We start from the raw sequence: 23,668 nt of genomic DNA, 5'->3' as shown, positions 1-23,668 counted from the left end.
CCTGTGGGTCCTCCACCACCGCGGATTCACGATTCGCCACCGTAGCCCGCGTTCAGGTCCTCATTACGAGTCATGTAGGGCGGTATCTCCAGGTGGGTTATGTCACCTGATCACGACTGGCCTGGTATTCCCGCACTTAGGAACACCCAGTTACTTTTACCAGGCGGTAATTCTGGGCGGTAAAATTGCACGAGGCTTTGGCTGCATCAGCGGCCAAGGAAGGATCACCCCACGTCCCTGGGCGAGCATTTTTTTCAGCAAGAGGGGAGCATGTGATGCGACCGCCTGCCAGCGCATCACAACTCTCCAGCGTGTGCAGGTCCCTGCTTTCTCCCTTTGTGACAGTTTTGTCGTCTTTCTCTTCCTCTGACTTTCCAGTCTGTGTGTGTTCTCTCTTCTGTTGCACTCTACAAATATCTGATGCAGAAAGATAAGTGCTGGTCCATAAAAAGAAGTGCCAGTGACCCCCACTGGCTCAAAATAAGCACTGCTACTCTCCATTCCATGCCCTCACTCCCTCCACCTGCCCCTCCCCACCAATTCATATTTACCACTTAATCAAACTAGTTAATAAATGTAAACATGAATTCCCCTAAAACAGGGAAAAACCGTGGGAAATTCTTCCCAGTGAAACCGGGTCTGAACAGTTGGTCCTCATTCCAGAGAGATTAACTCGTAATTGCACAGTACCAGCAGGGGCGTGGGTGTTACTACAGGGTAACTCCAGTTTTGTGAGGAGTTTGCACCCTACCAGTACAGTGCAACTCCTAATTATGGCCTTATTGTTTGTCCACGTGCCACAATGTTCTCACACTGATTTTCCTCTGCCCCCCAGCTCCTCACTATTGTCAAGGTGCTGCAAACTCCTCAGGTCTGCCCACTTGTCTGAAGCCCCTCACACTGTCCATCCACGTGTCTCCTGTTGAACACTTGTTCGATACTTCTTCATTATGGTAGAACATTTGTATTTATTTAGGAGTTTTATAAAGCGCCATCTGCAGCCTGCTGGATTCTCCAGAGCGCTGACAGAAAGAGAAACAAAATGCAATTTATTGATTGGACAGGAAAGTTGGAGTCTAACTGAGTAGGGCGAGTCCTCATGTTTACTATTCTTCGATTCTAACCCCTACTTGGTGCCGAGTTTAATTATAGGGGAGTCTGAATGGATCCATTCCCGAAGGTGTCCCGGACCTCTTGTAGTCTGGATCAGAGCGCAAACTAGGGTCAACGTCTGTGTACTGGCCAGCCCAAGGACCTGCCTCGTGAATCATCCTCTTGAAAGATTGTTGGGAAATCAAATGAGCACAGGCACTGAGAGGTGCTTCTGCCCATATGCCCCCAACTCCCCTTTCTGTCTTTCTAGCTGTCCACAGCTCCTCACACTGTCTGTAGATGTGCGCAAGTTCCTTATACTGCCTGCCTATGTGTGCAGTGCTCCGCGCACGGTCTGCCCAGGGGTTTTAAGCTCCTCATACTGTGTGTCCATGCATCCAGAGCTCCTTACACTTCTTGTCCATGTCCTCAAGCTCCTCTGTGTGTCCATGCATCCAGAGCTCCTTACACTTCCTGTCCATGGGCTTCAAGCTCTATCTGTCCATGCATTCAGTGCTCCTTACACTTCTTGTCCATGGGCTTCAAGCTCTATCTGTCCATGCATCCAGAGCTCCTTACACTTCCTGTTCATGGGTTTCGAGCTCTATCTGTCCATGCATCCAGAGCTCCTTACACTTCCTGTCCATGGGCTTCGAGCTCTATCTGTCCATGCATTCAGTGCTCCTTACCCTTCCTGTCCATGGGCTTCAAGCTCTATCTGTCCATGCATTCAGTGCTCCTTACACTTCTTGTCCATGGGTTTCAAGCTCTATCGGTCCATTCAATGCGTCCAGTGCTCCTTACACTTCTTGTCCATGGGTTTCAAACTCAATAGGCCCCTTGAGCATATCTTGTAGAGGGGACCCTCATGTTCTGGTACGCCACTGTTTCTTGTCCATGGGCTTTAAGCTCTGTCCATGCAGCCAGAGCTCCCTACACTTCTTGTCCATGGGTTTAAGCTCTATCTGTCCATGTGTCCAGAGTTCCTTACACGTCTTGTCCATGGGCTTGAAACTCTATCTGTCTATGCATCCAGTGCTCCTTACATTTCTTGTCCATGGATTGAAACTCTATCTGTCTATGCATCCAGTGCTCCTTACACTTCTTGTCCATGGGCCTCAAGCCCCCCCCCACTGTGTGTCCATGCGTCCAATGCTCCTTACAGTTCGTGCTAATAGCCTCAAGCTCCTTCCTCTATGTGTCTATGCATCCAGTGTTCCTTACACTTCTTGTCCATGGACTTCAAACTCTGTAGGCCCCTTCAGCACATCTTGCAGGGGGCGTCCTCACATTTTGTTACACCACTGTTTCCTGTCTATGGGCTTGAAGCACTGCCCATTCATCCAGAGCTCCTTACACTTCCTGTCCATGGGCTTCAAGCTCTATCTGTTCATGCATTCAGTGTTCCTTACACTTCTTGTCCATGGGTTTCAAACTCTATCTGTCTATGCATCTGATGCTCTTTACACTTCTTGTCCATGGACTTGAAACTCTATCTGTCTATAAATCCAGTGCTCCTTACACTTCTTGTCCATGGGTTTAAGCTCTATCTGTCCATGTGTCCAGAGTTCCTTACACTTCTTGTCCATGGGCTTGAAACTCTGTCTATACATCCAGAGCTCCTTACACTTCTTGTCCATGGGTTTAAGCTCTATCTGTCCATGTGTCCAGAGTTCCTTACACTTCTTGTCCATGGGCTTGAAACTCTATCTGTCTATGCATCCAGTGCTCCTTACACTTCTTGTCCATGGGTTTAAGCTCTATCTGTCCATGTGTCCAGAGTTCCTTACACTTCTTGTCCATGGGCTTGAAACTCTATCTGTCTATGCATCCAGTGCTCCTTACATTTCTTGTCCATGGGTTTAAGCTCTATCTGTCCATGTGTCCAGAGTTCCTTACACTTCTTGTCCATGGGCTTGAAACTCCATCTGTCTATGCATCCAGTGCTCCTTACACTTCTTGTCCATGGGCTTGAAACTCTATCTGTCTATGCATCCAGTGCTCCTTACACTTCTTGTCCATGGATTGAAACTCTATATGTCTATGCATCCAGTGCTCCTTACACTTCTTGTCCATGGATTGAAACTCCATCTGTCTATGCATCCAGTGCTCCTTACACTTCTTGGCCATGGGCCTCAAACTACACCCACTGTGTGTCCATGCGTCCAATGCTCCTTACAGTTCGTGCCAATAGCCTCAAGCTCCTCCCTCTGTGTGTCTATGCATCCAGTGTTCCTTACACTTCTTGTCCATGGACTTCAAACTCTGTAGGCCCCTTCAGCACATCTTGCAGGGGGCGTCCTCACATTTTGTTACACCACTGTTTCTTGTCCATGGGCTTTAAGCACTGTCCATTTATCCAGAGCTCCTTACACTTCTTATCTATGGGCTTCAAGCTCTATCTGTCTATGTATCCAGTGCTCCTTACACTTCTTGTCCATGGGCCTTACGCCACACATCTCTGTCTGTCTATGTATCCAGTGCTCCTTACACTTCTTGTCCATGGGCTTCAAGCTCTTCACTTTGTGTGTCATGCATCCAGTGCTCCTTACACATCTGGTCCATGGGCTTGGACCACTATCTGTCCATGCATACAGTGCTCATCACGCTGCCTATGTACTGGATACATGGACTTCATGGGAGGCGAATTTTACTGACCGGTTGTTGCACACGGCCGGGCTCGGCTCTGGTGTGTGTTTCTGGCCGGGCTTGGCTCCGCTGTGTGTTCCTGGCCGGGCTTGGCTCCGCCGACCTCAGTCCCTCGCTGTGGTGTTCCTGGCCGGGTTTGGCTCCGCCGACCTCTGTCCCTCGCTGTGGTGTTCCTGGCCGGGCTTGGCTCCGCCGGGGCCGTTTGAGACTACAACCCCCAGCAGCCTCATCGCGGCAAGGACGCCGCCCTCGCAAACAGGAAGCGCCTGGAGGCGCATAAAGGATCCCTCGCCTCCTCGTCCCGCGGGACGCGCGCGGGCGCACCCGGGAGAAGCCCGGGCAAAGGGCGGGCCCTCTGTGGCCCTCAGAGGCCAGAGGAGGACGGGACGGGCCATAGACCCTGGTTTAACTTTTTAAGGCTGAAAGACCTTCATCATTCATGTGAGACTCTAAAACTAAGTTTAATAATTGTCTTAAAGGTATATATTTAATGATTGGCTGTATTGCATATTTGCTAGATCATTGTGAGAAACTATAATCTATATCATAATGCCCAGACTAACCAAGGACACGCTGGTTACTGGTTTGAATACTATGGATAATTTTTTGGTCAAAAAAGTTAATCAAATCAATAACGAGCGTAGGGTTTCATTGGGACGCTGTAGCAATCTCCCTGTACCACCTGAAATTATGCCCACCCAGGCGGTAGTAGGGCCAGAGGGAAATACAGAAGGGAACCCTAACTCTGGCAATGAAGGGGCACATAGGTCTGTGGTTCAAGCACAGGTTTATGCTGAGGAGCATTCAGGTCCGCAAAATTCTTCGAGCGAAGAATCTGACTCGGCCCGTCAAACACTAAGACCTATAAGGAAGTGTAGGAAGAATCTGGCGAAACGTGGGGGGAAAAATACAAAAAAAAGAGCGGACACTTCCCGTCCCAACGCCATAAATGCTGGTATTCCAGTCATAAGTGTTAGCGATGGGGATGGAAATAGTGAGGGAGGGCTAGGTTTAAATTCTAACCACCTCGAGACGTTAATAATAAGCACATTATTAAGTAAGATGGAGGAGAAAATTACAGAGTTAATGACTCCACTGCTAACAAGATTAGATGTAGTAGCCTCAGAGGTAGAAAGGCTGGGAGGATTGGTGGAGGCACATTTGGCTCCTGTTAACGCTATAAAAACAACTGTCCCAAAAGTCAACACTAGCACTACCTCCAGTAAAGTCACGAAGGGAAAGGCCGACAGGGCGGAGAGCGCACAGAAGCAAAGTGCCCCAGGCTTGCTAGAAATCAGGGTTGATGAAAATCCACCTCCAGCAACCCAAGCAACAAATCAAGTGCCAAAACCATTGTCCAACAGATCAGTGCCAACTCATAGGAAAAAGCTTAGAAATGTTAATCTCCCGCCTGATTGTGTACCCTATGTGGTAGTTCTAACAAATGTTCCATGTTTTGAAGAACACCCTGCTTTGCCACATGGTGAGTCGCAGGACTCTCTGAAAAATAGAACGGTAGCCTGGCTTAACAAAAATACTGGTTTTCCAACCCACTTTTATGACCAAATCATTTCAACAGAAAGAGTCAATTGGGTTGGCCCCTCTCGTAAATCATCATCAGGGGATTGTGTGGTAATCAATTTTAAACATCCACAACATGTCGCCACAGTGTTATTGCGTGCATCTGCACTAATGTATACCCCAAACAGTGTTTGTGTCCGCCCATTAGGGTATTTCTATGCGCCTGGGCCAAGTACACCAAGAGCACCTCGAGGTCTCAGGCTAATGACCCAAACTCATTCTCCCACATCGGCAGGACCATATATGTGTAATACTGCTAGCCAAGGGGGGAACGGATGGCAGATACCGGTCCAAAATAATAACGGCATTAATCATGTTTGGAGAGGGAGTAATGTGGCCACACAGAACAGATTCGAAGTATTCTCAGGCCTGGATGCATGTGACTGACTAGTGGAGCAGGAGGATCAAGGTACTGCACATGTTCCAGCAGACCAGCCTATAGAGGCAAGTCAGTCTGCTACACAAAAAAATAATGTTATTAGTTGGAATGTTGCTGGGCTGGCCACTAAACTACAAGATGAGAACTGGATTAAGTATATTAAATGTTTTCAGATCATATGTTTACAAGAGAATTGGTCAGTAAAGTGTGACCTTTTTATTGAAGGATACAAGGCTTTCTATGTACCTGCGACTGCGGTAGGCAGGGGCAGACCAAAAGGGGGGCTTGTCACGTTTATCTCTGTAGCTATGTCATGCAGTGTACAAAGAAGAGTCTCAAGCAATTATGGTATTTTAGGCTTGGTTTTAGCTAGAGATAACTGTATGGCTGGTATGATTAATTTTTATAATGCGACTAATACGTGCACGGCAATGAATAACCTAAAAATGCTAAATGACTATGTTAGCTCAACAATGAAGGATTGCTCACATAATCTAATGATCATGGGTGATTTCAATGTTCACCCCTGGGGGGACCCTCTAATGAAAAATCTTCAGGAAATCCATTGTGATAGACTTGAGGGTCTCCATTTAGAACATACACTGGAGGGGGACTTTTTTAATGATCTTTTAAATGACCATGATCTCACTCTAACAATGGCATTATGTGACCCCAGGAAACGCTTTGATACTCCAACTTTCAAAGGGCATGGGAAAGGGACATTTATAGATTATATATTACTTACCTCCCCTATGCAGATTTTTGTGGATTGCTTCGTGATTGAAAATAATGAATTCAGTGATCACAACCCTCTAACTATCCATCTCAGAGGTCCATGGGTGGCTAATACAAGTTGCAGTCAGAGCATGGGCAGTGTAAGGGCAACGGATGGAAGACGCCGCCTAAAATGGGCCATGTGTTCACCGGATCTGATATATAAAACATTAAAGACACCTGTAGTGTAGAGATTAGTAGTTGCACCCAGGATGACTCAGATCCTATACATATCCTGTCTGCTTTTCAATACTTAACCGACAAAGTTTCCACTCTAATGACAGACCGAGTAAAGAAGTCTATGAATAATGGTCCGCGCTGGTTTAACCAAGAATGCTCTAAAGCAGCATGCAACCTAAGATCTGCTTTGGCAACAAACCCCCGTAATCAAGACTTGGTCAAAGGCTGTCACAAAGAATATAAATTAGCCACTGCCAATCGCAAAGAATCTTTGAGGAATGAGGCGTGGGATGAGATCTTGGATCCACAAATATTGAAAAATAGTGCCCGGTTTTGGGCTGTAATCAAGAAACCCTTTCTGGTGCAAGATCCAGGAGAGGGACTTGAAAGCGTTATAACTGAGGAGGAGTGGGTAGCACACTTCAAAGGACTGTATGGTGGCACGACAGACAATACCGTGAATACAGTCTCCTATAATGGGGTAGCTCCATTCAGAGTAAGTAGGGGAGAGGTAATGGTAGGGATAGAGGGGCTGACAGCTGGTAAAGCGCCAGGTCCAGATGGGCTACCCCCTGACCTTTTTAAATCTGACCCCAATTTTTGGGCACCGATTGTCGAGGCTGTTATTAACGCAGCCGCTATGATAGGGTGTCCACTTTCATGGGGGGCTTCCACCATAGTCCCTATCTTTAAAAAGGGGGACAGGGATAGCCCACTCTGTTATAGGTCCATTTCCCTAATAAACTCCATGGCTAAAATAGTGGGTAGAATCGTACTGCAGAGACTGTCGGATTGGGTAATGGACAACAACATCATGTCTATATCACAATACGGCTTCTGTAGTGGTCGGTCTACCATAACTCAGTGTATAAATCTATATTCCATACTGAGCAATTACAGCATTGTCCAAAAAGGTACAGTCCACTTAGCCTTCATGGACCTTTCCTCAGCCTTTGACTGTGTGAACAGGGGAAGGCTGTGGGGGTCCATGAGGGAGAAGGGTGTAGATAGTGGGATTGTAAATTTTCTTGCTGACCTACATAGCAATACAAGCGCAAATGTGAGGTATTCGCAAGAATTGTGTGTAACGGAGAATTTTAGAACTGGAAAGGGAGTGCGTCAAGGCTGTATATTAGCACCTTTCCTTTTTAATTTTTATATAAATGACCTTGATAGCGTTCTGCAGGATGTAAAAGCTGACTGTCCTCGGGTGGGGAGAAGGAGTATCCCCGTCCTTCTATACGCGGATGACGCGGTTCTAATATCTAGAACTGAAAAAGGCCTCCAATCGCTCCTTAATGCTTTTAAACAGTTTATGGAAGAAAGAGATCTGCTGGTTAACAACTCTAAATCCTTCATTATGCAAGTTGGTAATCGCCCAAAAAGACACTATACATTCAAATTAGACAATGTAGTAATTCCATTCTCTGATACATTTTCTTACCTAGGAGTTCTTTTTGACTCCAAATTGTCTTGGGGCCCTCAACTTGCAAAGAAAAGATGTGATATGGTTAGGGTTAATGCCTCTATTTTTAACTTTGCTTCAAAATTAGGAAAAAAACCAACCCTTGCAATGACAAAATTATATGATGCAAAATCAGTAGCAACTGTAGTCTATGGCAGTGAACTCTGGGGCTATCTGGAATGTGAACAATTACAGATTGCTGAAAACACATTTCTTAAACGCCTTCTGTGTGTCCCGGCCGCCACTTCCAACTTTGCGGTACATGAGGAGCTAGGAGTAGAGTATTTGAGCGATACCCTCTCCTTACGCCCATTGACATGCTGGTTGAAACTATGGCTGAGCCAAGATATCCCATTGACACACTTGATTGTAAATGATTTTATTTCGCATGAGAAGGCATTAGGCACTCCATGGCTGAAGTACTTAAAAACCAGCTTTTGCGAGCTGGGCCGTCCTGATTTATTTGAACATCCGACTAAAATTGTAAAAGGGGATGTGGAAGCAATTAAGCAGTCTTTTCTTCTACGGCGGAAGGCCTTGAGGGAGGGTGCAGAGTTTCAGAAAACAACTGTAAGGAAATATATTATGGTTAAAACCTGTTTGACAATGGAGCCTTACTTACTCGGCACTTTTAGCACCCATGAAAAGTTCCTTTTAACAAGATTCAAATTGAATTTGTTTCATCATCTGCTTATAAGACCAAAGAAAGATGCTTTTAGCAAACTGCCTGTATCTTGTGGCTGCGACGGAAAGTCTCCACAGGATATGATGCAGTTTATGTTTTTATGTAAATTTTACGATTATCCTCGAAAACGTTATCTGATTGCTCTTTTAAAAAAACGTAATTTTAACCAGATTCGTCCAGCCTTTTTATATTTGCAATTGTTGCACAGTGATAGTGTCCTTCAAATTATTGAATTTTTAAAACTGTCTATCAGATTGAGAATTTGTCTGGATCAATAACACTTAATGAATTTCAGTTCACTGTAATTAATGATGACAAGGGAAGCTGCTTTGTAAATATTTCTATGATATGTATATATGTACAGTATGAAATGTGTGCTTTTATGGTTGAATCAAACCGAAATAAAGTCTCTTTTGAATTTGAATTTGACTTCATGCTCATCACCCTGTCGGCCCATGTGTCCCAAGCCCCTCACACTCTGTGACTCTGCATATAAGCTAGCTCAAGTGGACGAATATAGTAACCTTATGATAAACCACTGGGTCTCATATTAATATAATCTTGTGGTATCTTCCGCCTGCATTCCCCCCGGCGACTCCGCATGTAATGGAGCTGCTCGCGGTGACATCACTTAGAATGTCAGAGTCGCAAGAGCTCACAGCATTTGTGACACCTATGGGCGCGTACAAGTTCAAGAGGATGCCTTTTGGGTTAGTCTCGGCGGCCGCAGTATTTCAGAGACTCATGGGGAACATTTTGAAAGGCATCCCAGGTGTCATGTGCTACCAGGACGATGTACTCATTTTTGCAAAGAACCATGAGGAGCATGATGAGAGGCTGAGGCGAGTACTGGGAAGGTTCAGGGCACAAGGTCTAACGGTAAAAAAGGATAAGTGTGTGTTTGGCTGCGCTAAACTGGATTTCTTGGGACACAAGGTGACTGCTGAAGGTATACGTCCCAAGATCGAACTACAAAACACCATCATCAATCTGGCGCCTCCAACGAGCAAGGACGAAATCAAGTCAATGATGGGAATGTTAGAGTTCTACGGAAAATTCATAAAGAACCTGGCAGGAAGGACTTACGCCATCAGACGGCTGCTAAAGAAAGAGACAGAGTTCAACTGGAGTCAGGAGTGTCAGAGGGAATTTGAAGACGTAAAGAGGGCACTTGCAGAGGCCCCCAGCCTAAAGTCATACATACCCAACCGGGCGACTGTGGTCACCACCGACGCTAGCGCCAAGGGGTTGGGAGCAGTCCTCACCCAAGTAGGCAAGGACGGAGAGGAAACGATAGCCTTCGCCTCAAGGTCACTCCAGAAGTCCGAAAACAACTACTCGGTGATTGAAAAGGAGGCCCTGGCAGTATCATGGGCATTAGGGAAATTCAGAGACTTCCTGTGGGGCACACAATTCACTCTTCGTACTGACCACAAGCCACTGGTGGAAGTATTCAGCAAAAAAGGCCTAGTCGCCATCTCCAGTAGGACCAGGCGATGGGTGGTCGGACTCCAAGAGTACACCTTCAGTGTCGAGTACGTCCCGGGAGCGCGAAATTTCGCAGCAGACTGTCTGTCAAGACTGGTACATGAGAATGAAGTGAGGGAGAGTCACGAGAAGGAAGATGATGAAGCGGATGAACTTCAGATGGAAAATGTCTGCGCCATCCAGAGGGCACTAGGAGAGGAAACATGGAAAAATGCATTGAAGGAAGATGAGGTCTTGGAAGAGGTGTGCAAAAGAGTAAAAAACAGGTGGAAACACGGAGATAAACAGGAGGAAAATCTGCGACCATACTGGGTTGTCAAGGATGGACTGTCCATAGTAGACGAGTGCCTGTTTAGGGGGACGAGACTAGTGCCACCCGCGTCGGTCAGAGACAACCTGGTCGAGATAGCCCACGAAGGACATATGGGCATCACCAAGACTAAACAGAGACTCAGAGAGAGCTACTGGTGGCCAAGCATGGACCTTGCAACAGAAAGGAAGATTAGAGACTGTATTCCCTGCAGCAGCAGTGACAAGGTCTTGAAGCAACTTACACCCCCGATGGTATGCAGGCCGCCACCGACAAGACCCTGGGAAGAGTTAGCATTGGACATCGTGGGTCCTTTGTCTGGAGAGCTGCGCACGCCGTACATCCTAGTACTCATGGACATGCATTCTAGGTGGCCTGAAATAAAGTTAGTAAGTGAAGTCACTACGAAGACAGTCATTGGATTTTTGGAAGAGGTGTTCGTCAGGGAAGGGCTACCCAGCAGCATTCTCACAGATAATGGGGTGCAATTGTGTTCTAAAGAAATGGAAGACTTCCTGGGAGAGAGGAGCATCAGACACAAACGTTGTGCTCTGTATCACCCCGAAACGAATGGCATGGTCGAGCGTTTTAACAAAACCCTCAAGGAGAGCATACAGTTGGCCAAGGCCAGTGGCATAAGCTGGAAAGAAGAAGCATGGAGGCGGGTAGAAGCGTACAGGTTCACACCACACCAAACGACGGGAGTCACGCCATTCGAGTTGCTCCGCGCAAGGATACCCAACACCAAGCTATCCCCGGGGTGGATGGGGTGGCACAAGGGATGGTCAGACCACTCAAAAGAAGCGGAAAGCCTAGAGAAACAAGAGGGAACTATGGCAAAAAGGAAGGAGAGATACGACCAGTTGAAAAATACACGAGAGGCCGGATTCAAAGTAGGGGACAGCATCAAGATCAGAACCCCAACTGGTAGAGCGAGCTGGTCAGAGTACAGTAGTCCAACCAAGATAACAAAATTGTTCAGAAACGCTGTGAAGACACAGGAGGGGAAGATCTGGAATCTGGGGAGAGTAGTGAGATTTCACCCACCCGGGCAAGACTCAAATAGTGAAGGTGAGGGGGAGAGTGATGCGGAGGGGAGCAAAGGGCCCAACACTAAGATTCTGTTGCCATCCCCTCACCCCAGAGTCAGGCCCAGCAGGAGAGTGACCAGACCCCCCAGACACTTTGATCAATACGTCAGGATGTAACATTTGACGGTATTTGTTGTGTTGTTATATCTTTTGTGTTCATTCCGCAGGGGAGGGGGATGTGTGGTATCTTCCGCCTGCATTCCCCCCGGCGACTCCGCATGTAATGGAGCTGCTCGCGGTGACATCACTTAGAATGTCACCGCGACCAGCGTTCCAAGGCGAGCGCCGGGGGTAGAGGGAACAAGCTGTTTGCGAGGAGGCTGTGGCTGAGTTCGCAGGGTTGCCAATTAACTTAATAAAGTCCAAGAGTTTCAATCTTCAAGGTGTTACGTACTTTTATGGCCATCACCACAAATCTTCACTGTCTCACTCCCGCACCATGCCCCCAGTGCGCATGCCAATTATTGTCTCTCCACCTTGACCCCGCCTGTCAAAACCCATATCACAAACATAAGGTCATACTCATTTCTTCTCAAAATCCCTCAAGTGGCTGGTGTTGAACCTGCTCATTAGATATGCTTCTATGACATAATATCATTATCATTAATATCACAGCAAAAGTCCTAAATTTCAAGTTTACATACTTACAATATAAACTACTAAAAATTGTCTACAACATATCTTGGTAGTAGGTATCCAGATTATAAAGATAAGTATATAAATTAACGTATATACATAAAAACACCCAAAACACTAAAAATGTACCTTCTAAAATGTTTTTTGTAATGTACTTATTAAAAAATTACCGATTTATACATTCTTTACCAGTTAAAACACTAAAATAATTACAGCAAAAACATTGGTACTGCCCTTGCTATCCCTGCCGTCAGGTAGCATGAAGGCCTGAGCAGGAAGTGAAAGTTTACTTTCTGCAGTTTCCCTTCCTCTTGTCATCCACTTGCTCCCTCGGGTAAATGTCAGTCTACTAGCGAACCCTTGTTTGTAATCAGTTATCATAGTGACATGATATCATTTTTGCCACACGACACTTCTAGAAGTCTCTACTTCCATTCACACTTGTGCCCTTCTCCTCCCAAAGTACTAGCTTGGCCCGCCTGCTATATGTGCTGCAGAATTACCCATATGGGCTCCCGAAGACATTCTTCTCACGAGTGGATGCCTATGTAAGGGGGCTACTTTGGGGGGAGGGTGGGGTAACAGCCCGCATAGCAATGCCTACGTTGAAGCTTTCTAAATATGACAGGGGCATCGCTCTACCCAATTTTAGAAAATACTATGAGGCAGCGCAGGTGGGGGTAGTGAATGATTGGGCATATACGGGCACAGAGGACCTGGCGGGTCGGTGGATAGATGATGAATGGGTGACCATAGTTATATGCATGTGTTATATGGGGGAATCTTAGGCAGGCCTGCATGCCCGGCCACGACCACGGTTCATTATATTTTGAACAGCTTGCTGAGGGAAATGAAGTGGGACAAAAGGCTGACACCCGGAACTCCTATTTGGGAGAGTACTCGTCTGAGAAAATTGGCTGAATTAAAGGGCATCTTAGGCTGGGATACTTTAGGCATCAACACGTTTATTGAGGTGTGGGAGGCAAATGGGGTTGTCCCTTTTGATCATCTATAAGGGGAGTATCAAATGCGTACTGCACAATGGTTGAAATATAAGCAGTTGAGACCATATGTAGTGTTACTAAGGTGGAAGAGACCCAGGAGGAGTCTCTGTTTGAACGCAGGTTATTAGAGAGACAGATTAGGCACAAACTGATATCGCTGAAGTACAGGACGCTAATGCGGAATATGCAGGGGTCTTTGACCAACTTCAAAGAAACGCGGATGGCAGATTTAGGGAAATATGATGACGAGGATTGGCAGGAAGCCCTGGGATTCCCAGCAGAAGGGACCATAAAGGTAAGCTTTCGTAATACAAATCAATGTACTGCAATGGACATATTAACACTAGAACCCTGCTTCACAGGCTGGGGAAGGCTGAAAGCCAGAAAGCCCTTTGTGCCTCTGCAGGTGTGGAGAGGTTGGGACTTTCATTCACACCTGGTGGCAATGCTCTGCAGTCCGTACAATCTTGGACAAAGTGAATACATCTCTGGAGGAGGCAGTGGGGATAGACATTGACTTATCACCTCACAGGGCTTTGCTGGGTATATGGGACCCCTCTGACCTCACAAGATACCAGAAGATCCTGGTGAAAATGGGATACATGGTAGCTAAGATGGATGTAGCTCAAAAATGGGGATGCAACATGCCTCCATCTTTCAGACACTGGGAGGAAGGGATGACAAGCTGGAAAATTATCGAAAAGGAGGTCTATAAGGGCAGAGGATGTGAGAAAAAATATGGGAAGATTTGGAGAAAATGGGGCATGTAAGAAGGGGAGACATGGAAAAGGACCACTCAATGGCATCCCTGATAGAGATATAGGGGCACAGGGTGGAGAGATAGGTGGATAGTTGATTCATTAGGCCCCGTATAGGATGAGACTACACACCTAAATCATGCCAAGCAGGCGGTAAGGGTAGGGGATAGGATGAATGGAATATCAGAATGTATTGCTGGGTTTATGATCTGTTGAAGTCTTGATGTACTGCTCCTGCATTCATTTTGCGTTGTGCTTGAAAACAAATATATATATATCTATATATCTACATCTATATCTATATCTTTTGGTAGGCTGGTGGGAGGAGCAGGTGCTCAGAAGCGATGCCCTGGAAAACTGGACCACCAGGGTGAATGTATGGCTCCGATTCATAGATGATATCTTTTTTGTCTGGGAGGGGAATGAAAAAGATCTTTTAATGTTCATTGAGACATTAAACAGAAATAACCTCAATCTAAAGTTCACAACGCAGCATAGTCAGGTGAGTATTGATTTCATGGATATCAAACTCAAAATAAGGAACAACAGAATAGAAACAGAGATACATAGAAAAGAAAGAGCAGGCAATTCTCTACTCCACGCTTCAAGCTGCCACCACCCTAGTTTCAGATGGGCAATTCCTTTTGGCGAATTCTTACGCGCCAAAAGGAACTGCAGCACCCATGAGGCATTTGAAAAACACAAAAAGGAGATGCAAGGAAGATTTACAGCCAGGGGATATCATCCTAATATGCTCAGAAAAGGTGAAGAGAAAGTTGATACCATTGACAGGAATGTAGCACTGTACAAGGCACCAAAATCCACTTCGAAGAGAACTGAAACACCCATTAGATTGATAGCAACCTACAACACACAATCACCCCTATTCAGCCAGATAGTAAGGAAGAGGTGGGGTATTTTACAGCAGGACAAAATCCTTAAGGACAAGCTAGGCTCTCACCCAGCCATCTCGTATAGAAAAGGGAAATCTATTAGAGATATGGTTGTGAATAGCCACTTTGAAAGCAAGAAACAATCTTGGCTGACAGCGAGGGGAGGCTTCCACAAATGTGGGAAATGCAAAGCTTGTAGCTATAGTGTGAATGTAAGGGAAGTGGTACTGAGTAGAATCAACAAGAGATGGAAAATAAACAAAAACATCCAGTGCAGTACTGACCATGTAGTGTATGTGGTGACATGCCCGTGCAACAAATGGTATATACGTTCCACAACGTTTCCCGTGAGGAAACGTATATTGGTGCACTGGCGTGCCATCACAAATAAGGACTTCTCCTATAGCACAGCAAAAAACTTTGATTCACACCATGACGGAGATTGGACACAGGCGAAGTATTTTGCCTTGGACTCAATCCCCAAAAACCCAAGAGGAGGTGATCAGAAGATGGCACTGAGAAGAGCAGAATCTAGATTCATTCTTCAGGCCGGTACTCTGGCACCAATGGGATTGAACATCGATGAAGAGATGTACACACACTTGTAAATGTAATCACGAGCTTCCCGCACCTTCCAGGAACTAGGTTCAGTTTGTTTTTAACCACCACTAATTATGAATACACACTTTGGAATAATTCTTAAATCTGATTGAACACAACAGCTAAAATGTCATGATGATGTCGTTGGTATCAATTATTGAAGACTGATTTGAAAATGAAATGGATATAGACTGTCCTTGACTAGGCAACTTGTGAATTGAATAATTGACTAGCTAGTACTGCACTTATGACTGTTAACTATACAATGTAACTGTAATGATATTTAATAATTCTTTATCTCTCTCCCTCCTATTATAGATTACTCCGGTACGGTGGAGCAATTGAGTTACAATTACTGATTGATTACGAAATTGAAGACACCGTCTTCATAAAAGTATGAGCACGAAGTAAGGGGGCATATTCACTAAAGTAACGCACCGCCCCCTCTCTTCTTTTTCTCGTATATTATATTCCTTCTACCAATTTTTCATTTCTGATGTTTAGGTTATGATTCATAGTTGAATCAGTAGAAAATGAACAAATGAATTGAGCATAGGTTGTCTTCTAAATCAATATTTCACTGAGTTACTTTTGAGGGGAAGATTACAGCATTGTTTACGCCAGTTACATAATAATAACAATTTTTGCAGTTTTTTAGAATATACATGAGTGATGAACAATTCTAACTCTTGAGTACTATACTCAGCATTAGTTGTAAATAGTCAAGAGAGACAGGAGTACCAACTTGGAAACAGAGGGTACTTTACCCATAAACCAAATGTTGATAGTAGGGCATATTAGCTCATAAGGAGAAATGTTGAGAATTATGTATACTACTTTATGAAATTCCAAAGTGTGTTACAAACAATGTATACGAATATTTTGGGTATTTTTATGACACCAGACCTGTGTGATGTTGACAAACACAGTCTTTTTTTTATTTTTTTGACCTGTAAAAGTATTTGAACACCTGACTCGGAACTTTGGTCATGTGACCAAGAGCCTGTGTGCTCGAAACACGTTGTTTGTGCCCTAGAACCAAGAATAAAAAGTATTTGAACTTACCTGATCGGTGTGGCTTGTGCTCCTTTGAATTGAAGAAGGAATCCGGTGAATATATATATATATATATAATATACATATATACGTATAATATAAATATATATCTATATTACCTACTGGCGGTCGCCAGTAGGTATATATAGTTAGGATTTTTTCTCGATGGGTTTTTTGAAAATTCTATGTCTAATAACTTTGGCGTTTGTGGACGGAATTGGCTGAAATTTTCAGGAAAATGGCACATTTTGTTTCTGAGCAGCCCTTGAAAATTTGGGGGGGGTTCGTCAAGGGGGGGCTGAGAAAAAAGGGGGGTCCCAAAACGTGTTTTTAACATTGAGTTTTCCATAGGGCGGTTGGCCTCACTTTTAGCCCGAACGGCTGAATGGATTTGCACGAAACTTGGCAAAATTGTAGGGACTGGTAGCCCGATGTGCCTTTTGTAGGTCTCAATATATGTGCTACAGTGGATTTTGAGAAATTAACGTTTAAAAAAAGATATATATCTGTAACAGCGGACCGGGCAGCGCTCCAGGACGCGTACTTTTCGCGCAACGGAGCTTTGTGAAGCGAAGCTGATTGGTTCTCCGGCGTCTGTCAACATTCCAAACAGTCCGTAGCGGCCGCCATCTTGTCTCTCGGTAGGATCGAGAGACAAGAGGAGGCCAAAGCGAAGGGGCAAATGAACATAAGGGGGAATAGTAGATCCTCGCTGACCCCCTACGTTTGATGTGGAGGTTTTAAAAGGGCCCCGCGGGGCAAAAAAAAAAAAAATAATAATAATCGAACGGCTGAATGGATTTGCACGAAACTTGGCAAAATATTAGGGACTGGTAGCCCGATGTGCCTTTGCTAGGTCTCAATATATGTGCTCCAGTGGATTTTGAGAAATTAACGTTCAAAAAAAGATATATATCTGTAACAGCGCTCCGCTTCGCGTACTTTTCGCGTTACGGAGCTTTGCGAAGCTGATTGGTTCTCCGGCGTCTGTCAACATTCCAAACAGTCCGTAGCGGCCGCCATCAACTCTCTCGGTAGGATTGAGAGACAAGAGGAGGCCAAAGCGAAGGGGGAAATGACCATAAGGGGGCATAGTAGATCCTTCCTGACCTCTTAGGTTTGATGTACCATTTTGCCAAGTTTGGTGTAATTCCGTTCAGCCATTCAGGCTGTAGACGTATGTAAATGTCCTATGGAAAATTGCATGGGGAAAACACATTTGAAAGTGTTGAAATTTAGAACCAATTAAAATGTTAGTTTGGTTTTGTATTTGTGTGTGATGAAAGTTAATTGGTTATGTATATATTTCAAATGAGAGGAAACCACAGCCATTTTGTGATACTACTGTCTGAGGTACATTTGTGAGGAATTTTTGGTGGTGAATTTCTGGTGTTTGATTTACACAGTACTAACACTTCTCCTACTTTTAAAAAGGTGAGTTGTTAATTTGTAAGGGGAACTATGTTGTACACTTGAAGATAATTTGAAAAATGTTTTCTGTTATTTATTTGCAGTCCTTCTGTTATACTAAATACTTGATAAAGTTAGTTTTATATTATGTATTACTAAAAACGATAAATGAAAGTGATTATTTTTTTCTGCAATTTACAGCAAGCAATTTCAAAATAAAATGGCTCACAATGAAGAGACCGTGGCAATTTCTTTTGAATTGTCCACTACATTGATTGAAATTGAGAGCACCAATAATGAAATATTGTCACAAGGAGGAGATGACTTGTATGATTCCATTAGATTGATTGAAATGGACAGCACCAATAATGAAATATTGGCACAAGGAGATGACTTGAATGATTCCACTACATTGATTGAAATTGAGAGCACCAATAATGAAATATTGTCACAAGGAGGAGATGACTTGTATGATTCCATTAGATTGATTGAAATGGACAGCACCAATAATGAAATATTGTCACAAGGAGGAGATGACTTGAATGATTCCACTACATTGATTGAAATTGAGAGCACCAATAATGAAATATTGTCACGAGGAGATGACTTGAATGATTCCACTACATTGATTGAAATTGACAGCACCAATAATGAAATATTGTCACAAGGAGGAGATGACTTGAATGATTTTTTTGATCAATCTCTTGATGGCGAATTTATCGAATGTTTGGAGACCATAGAGTTACAAGAATCATCATTGCAGACTTTTCATGAGGACATTGCTGATGAGGACATGTTACTAGTTCTTTCAAATTTAGAAAATTCTGAAGAATAAATTTATATTTAGAAATCAAAAATTGTTTGAGACATTATTCATTCTTATTTTTAATTCATGAGGTTGTAGCGAAGTGATTGTAGTATAAAATGAGACCTATAGTATAGAGTGCAACATTTTTATGTTACATGGTAAGTTTACTCATATTTACTTCCCTTCTGCCACTATATTATCTCCAATGTGTATTTGACATCTCTTCTTCATCTCCGGCCTCCTTTCTCTCACTGTGTCTCCGATGCATCTTATCGCTGCTATTTTGTGTAATTACAGAAGAGAGTAAAATAAAATAGTTCGGAACGTGAAAAGGGGGCAAAGTAGAGTACTCCTCACCCCCTAGGCCTTTTTAGGCGGTCCCAAAAGGATCAGTTTCTGCTTTCCTGAGAGATTATGGTATGAGTTCCATATACCACAATAACTTGCATTACAACATGCAAGATATCTATCTCCTTTTGGAGATATTCGCGCTAAGCGCGAATATCTCCAAAAAGTAACACCTGCCCTGAGCAGTTCTTAGCCATGTTATCCAATGGGAGGTGGATAACATGGCTAAGAGCATTAGCTCGGTAATGCATGAATATCGCTGAGTTTTTAGCGATATTGATGCATTGCGGCCGTTTATTATCGCATTTGCGATAAACCTTGATAATAGCAAGGTTTATCTTCGATAATTTCTGACGATGCTTAGCGGTAAAAAATTCGTTGGTAAGCATCGTTAGCGATAAATATCGCTTAACTTTGGTAATATGCCCCAACGTCTGTTAACGTTCGATTCGAAGGAAATGAGGAAGTGTTGAAAAACATTGTTTGCGCCATCTTGCCTTTTTTGAAATGCCACACTTTTGTGGTGCACGGCAGCCATTTTAGATGTCTTGACCAGACCCACTCTCTGCACGCTGTCGATTCGTAGCATGGCTCCTCACCCTCGCAAGCATCTTCCCCAGGCACTGGTCACCCCCGCTCTCTGTCTTATGCATGGGCAATAAACCTCCCCCCATCTGCGCTACTCTTCCCTGAAAATCACACTCTGTGCCCGCCCGACACCTCCCTTTCGCCCTATTCACTACCGCACCCTCTGACACTCCTCTTCCTCTGTGTCCGATTGTCCAGGCTATCAGCTAGCCCTGCAGATGTAGTTTATGGCCCCAGCTGTAAAGAATCACCCCTCTTCAAAGGAGTTATAGTAGATCAAGGCCCACACCCGATGAGATCCGTCACACCACACGCGTTCCTACTATCTGAAAACCATCCTGTATTGTGATTGGGGAGGGGACCGAGCCTGAAGCGGAAGATTCCAGGAATGACTCTTGGTACATCAAAGTTTTTACAATTATGTGTCACATTAAAAATATGTAGCACTCCAACAAAGTAGTAGGAATATAAAACTTTAATAACATATAAATATATACAACAAAACAAAAACAGTAAAAACATTTAAACAACGAAGAGACCGTGGCAATTTCTTTTGAATTATCCAATAGATTTATTGAAATTGACAGCACCAATAATGAAATATTCTTGTCAGTAGCGGTCTGTTGTGCGAATAGTTACAAGGCAGCAGAACGCGCTGAAATCTAGATGGCACGAAAGTGATGTCTAGTAAGTTGCCGCCCAGCAAATAACGGCGTGGGGCGCCGCGGGGGTGAGTGAGTCCAGTAGGCACCACAGCTATTCTTACCGGCATCGCAGAATTACTGCTGGGGACAATGCCTGTGCTGTAGCAGGGTCACAGCAGAAACAAAAAGGATTTTGTTGAAGATGTTGTTGGTTTTAAATTTCAAAACAGTTCTGGTGTCAACTGCTATGCTAATGTAGTGGTTAATGTTTTGTTTTCTCTAGAAAATGTAAAAGAGGGGGAGGCAGTCCAAAGTTCCGTTAAAAGGGCAAAGGAAAGGATCGGTGGTTTGAACTATCAGTGAAAAAGGGGAGGGCGTGCAACAATTTTTCCTACCGGGTCACACTGTGCTTTCACCGGAACTGAGGTCTGCAGGATTCTAGTAATTCAAAGTGAGGCTGGCGCCAGCATGGGAGCGCCGACGTCCCGCGGATACAGTTTCGTCACTCCACGGGCGATCATGGCAGTCATTCCCCATCGGGGGTCGGAGACTCCCGCGGCTCCTCTAGAATCTTCAAGGTCGTGGAGGACTACGGTGGTGGAGTCAAGCAGTGACCGGGCCATTTCTTTATGCTGGGCCCGCTCTTGCCAGGTCGACCGCCATTTTGAGAGTTCGGTAGCTACTGGCGATCGCGGGGTCAAATGAGCGGACGGGCTCCACCCTGCCGGGCGAGACGTTGCAGCATGGCCACAGTGGAAGAACCCTTTTCCGGGCGCCTGGAGCGCTGAGGGTGCAGCTGGGAAGCCTCCACCTGGGGAGGCGGGAGAGGCCTGTTCGCACCGTCTCTCCCTCCCAGTGCACCCCACGGCGTCTCGCTTGAGATTTGTTATGGCCGGACCAGGCGATGAGGACGAGGGGGGGGGGGGTCGGAGGCATGTGCAAGAAATCCCCCCCCCAGTGTTGTCGCAGCCATTATTCAAGAAAGAAGAAGTGTCCCGTCCGTCTTCGGGCCGGGCTTCCGGTAGATGTCGGCCGGACGCCCCTGGCCCCATGAACGGGTTTCTTGGTTTATCGGCTGCAGCCGGATCCCGTCGTCCTCGGCCCCCCGACCGTTGGTGGCCGGACCGGAAGAGCATGTGGCGGGAGTACCTGCAACTCTCAAGGGTCACCGCGGCCGGACTGGGAGAGAGACGGGAGGGTCGAGGAGACATTCCCCCCCCTGCAACTGTTCAGCGTTGTAAAGGCAATCCCCTGGCCGGGTCCCGCTGGCCTCGGCCTCTCCTCCGGCTACACCCTACGTTAGGATCTCCTGGCCGAGGCGTGGCAGCAGGACCTGCCTTATATGGGCTGCTCCCGGCTGGGCGTAGCCGCAACCCTGCCCCACCTTGGAAGTTTCCAGAGTGGGGGCGGATGTTCTACTGACTTGCATTTTCCCTAGTCTATCGATTTTTTTGGCGTGGCAGGCGGTGGGACAGCGAGGGGTGATTTGGTTTCTCTTACTGTTTTTCTGGTCTCTCACCACTGGCATATTTTAACGTTTTCTTGTTTCTAGGACATTAATAGGTTTTATCATTACGTTATGTTATCGTTTCTTTGTTCGTTGTTTAATAAAAGTTCATGTTCATCAGTGGCCTACTGATTTTCGTTTTCCTATTCTTTTCTTTCCAGGTTGTTTCATGCTAAAGTTTCTGTTAACAGGATACAGTGATCACTTCGTTATTATTGCATATGTCCTTTTCACTAGGGGTGCTCTCTGGTCGGGCCAGATAACGTATCTCTAGTAAATGGTCCGGGTGAAACAGGTGCATCAATCAGTGGGGAGTAGATAGGCATGACAGATTACAACGGGGGAGAAAGGTCCGCATTACGTACCCTTTCACTACTTGCAAAGATTTTCCTACGTTTATTTGCAAACAGGGAATACCTCCAAAAAGAACTAATTCCCAAACAGTCAATGTTCGGACAATCAATCAATCAATGAGGAATGAAATAGGTACGACGTGTTAAAGGCTTGCGTTACCTACCCTTCACTATCTGCAAAGGGAGAGAGAATATTCCTATTCTTCCTCGTTTGCAGGCAGAGAAGATCCTTAAGAGAACCAACTTCGAACAATTCAATGCTCGATTGAAACAATCAACAAGGGGTACTGTGAACACAAATGAACGCCGCTTATGTACATACGCGTTGCTATTTTCAACAGGTTGTTCCTAATGTTTCTATTTTAGCGAGGTCAAAAAGAGATCCCATTAGTGGCCTACTGATTTTGTTCGATTCCTTTTGTTTTTTTACACGATTTTTCGCTATCTGCAAAGACTAAACAGAGTATTGCGACTCTGTGCTTGTTTGTAAATAGAGAATGAACCAAAGAGAACAATCAATCAAATGGAGAGAGAAGCAGGCACGACGGATTACAAAGGGGGCAAAGGGCTGCGTTAACTACCCTTCACTATCTGCAAAGAGAGAGTACTCCTAATAGAAATGAGGGGTGGGGGGCAGCATTCAAAGCAGATCAGTGTGCATAAACACGAAAATGTTTTTACTTACCACGTACTTGACATTCGACAGCTTATGATATTTGCTATTAAAAAAACATTGAAATTCACTGAAAAAACCATAGGTTATAGACCATATATAGTTAGGAATTAGCATTTACAAAACCTTGAAAATTCACTGAAAAAACCATAGGTTATAGACCATATATAGTTAGGAATTAGCATTTACAAAACCTTGAAAATTCACTGCAAAAACCATAGGTTAGAGACCATATATAGTTAGCTGGACATTTTATTGACATAAAACCAATGAAATTCCATATATAGTTAGTTGCACTAACTATATATCGCGCACCCGCAATCCACTGCTGATGATGTCACATATTACATCATTCATGACATGGTCAGTGACATCACTGATGACATCACTGATGACATCTCAAATGACATCACTGATGACATCACTGATGACATCTCATTTGACATCAATGACCACATCACTGATGATATCATTCATGTGACAATACAATGCATCTCCTCACATTTAATATAAAAGAGTATAATTTTTGAAACCATTGACACACCAATACTAGTTACTACATACGCACTCACTGATTGCTACGTCTACACACACCTTCACTCATTCACCCATACAATCATTCATACATACAATCACTCATCTTTACAACACTATCATATGCACTCATACACCTATACAGACACTCACAGTCTGCCA

Source organism: Lissotriton helveticus, chromosome 5_1, assembly GCF_964261635.1.
Source record: "Lissotriton helveticus chromosome 5_1, aLisHel1.1, whole genome shotgun sequence".
Lineage (NCBI taxonomy): Eukaryota > Metazoa > Chordata > Amphibia > Caudata > Salamandridae > Lissotriton > Lissotriton helveticus.
This window is presented reverse-complemented; position numbering follows the sequence as displayed.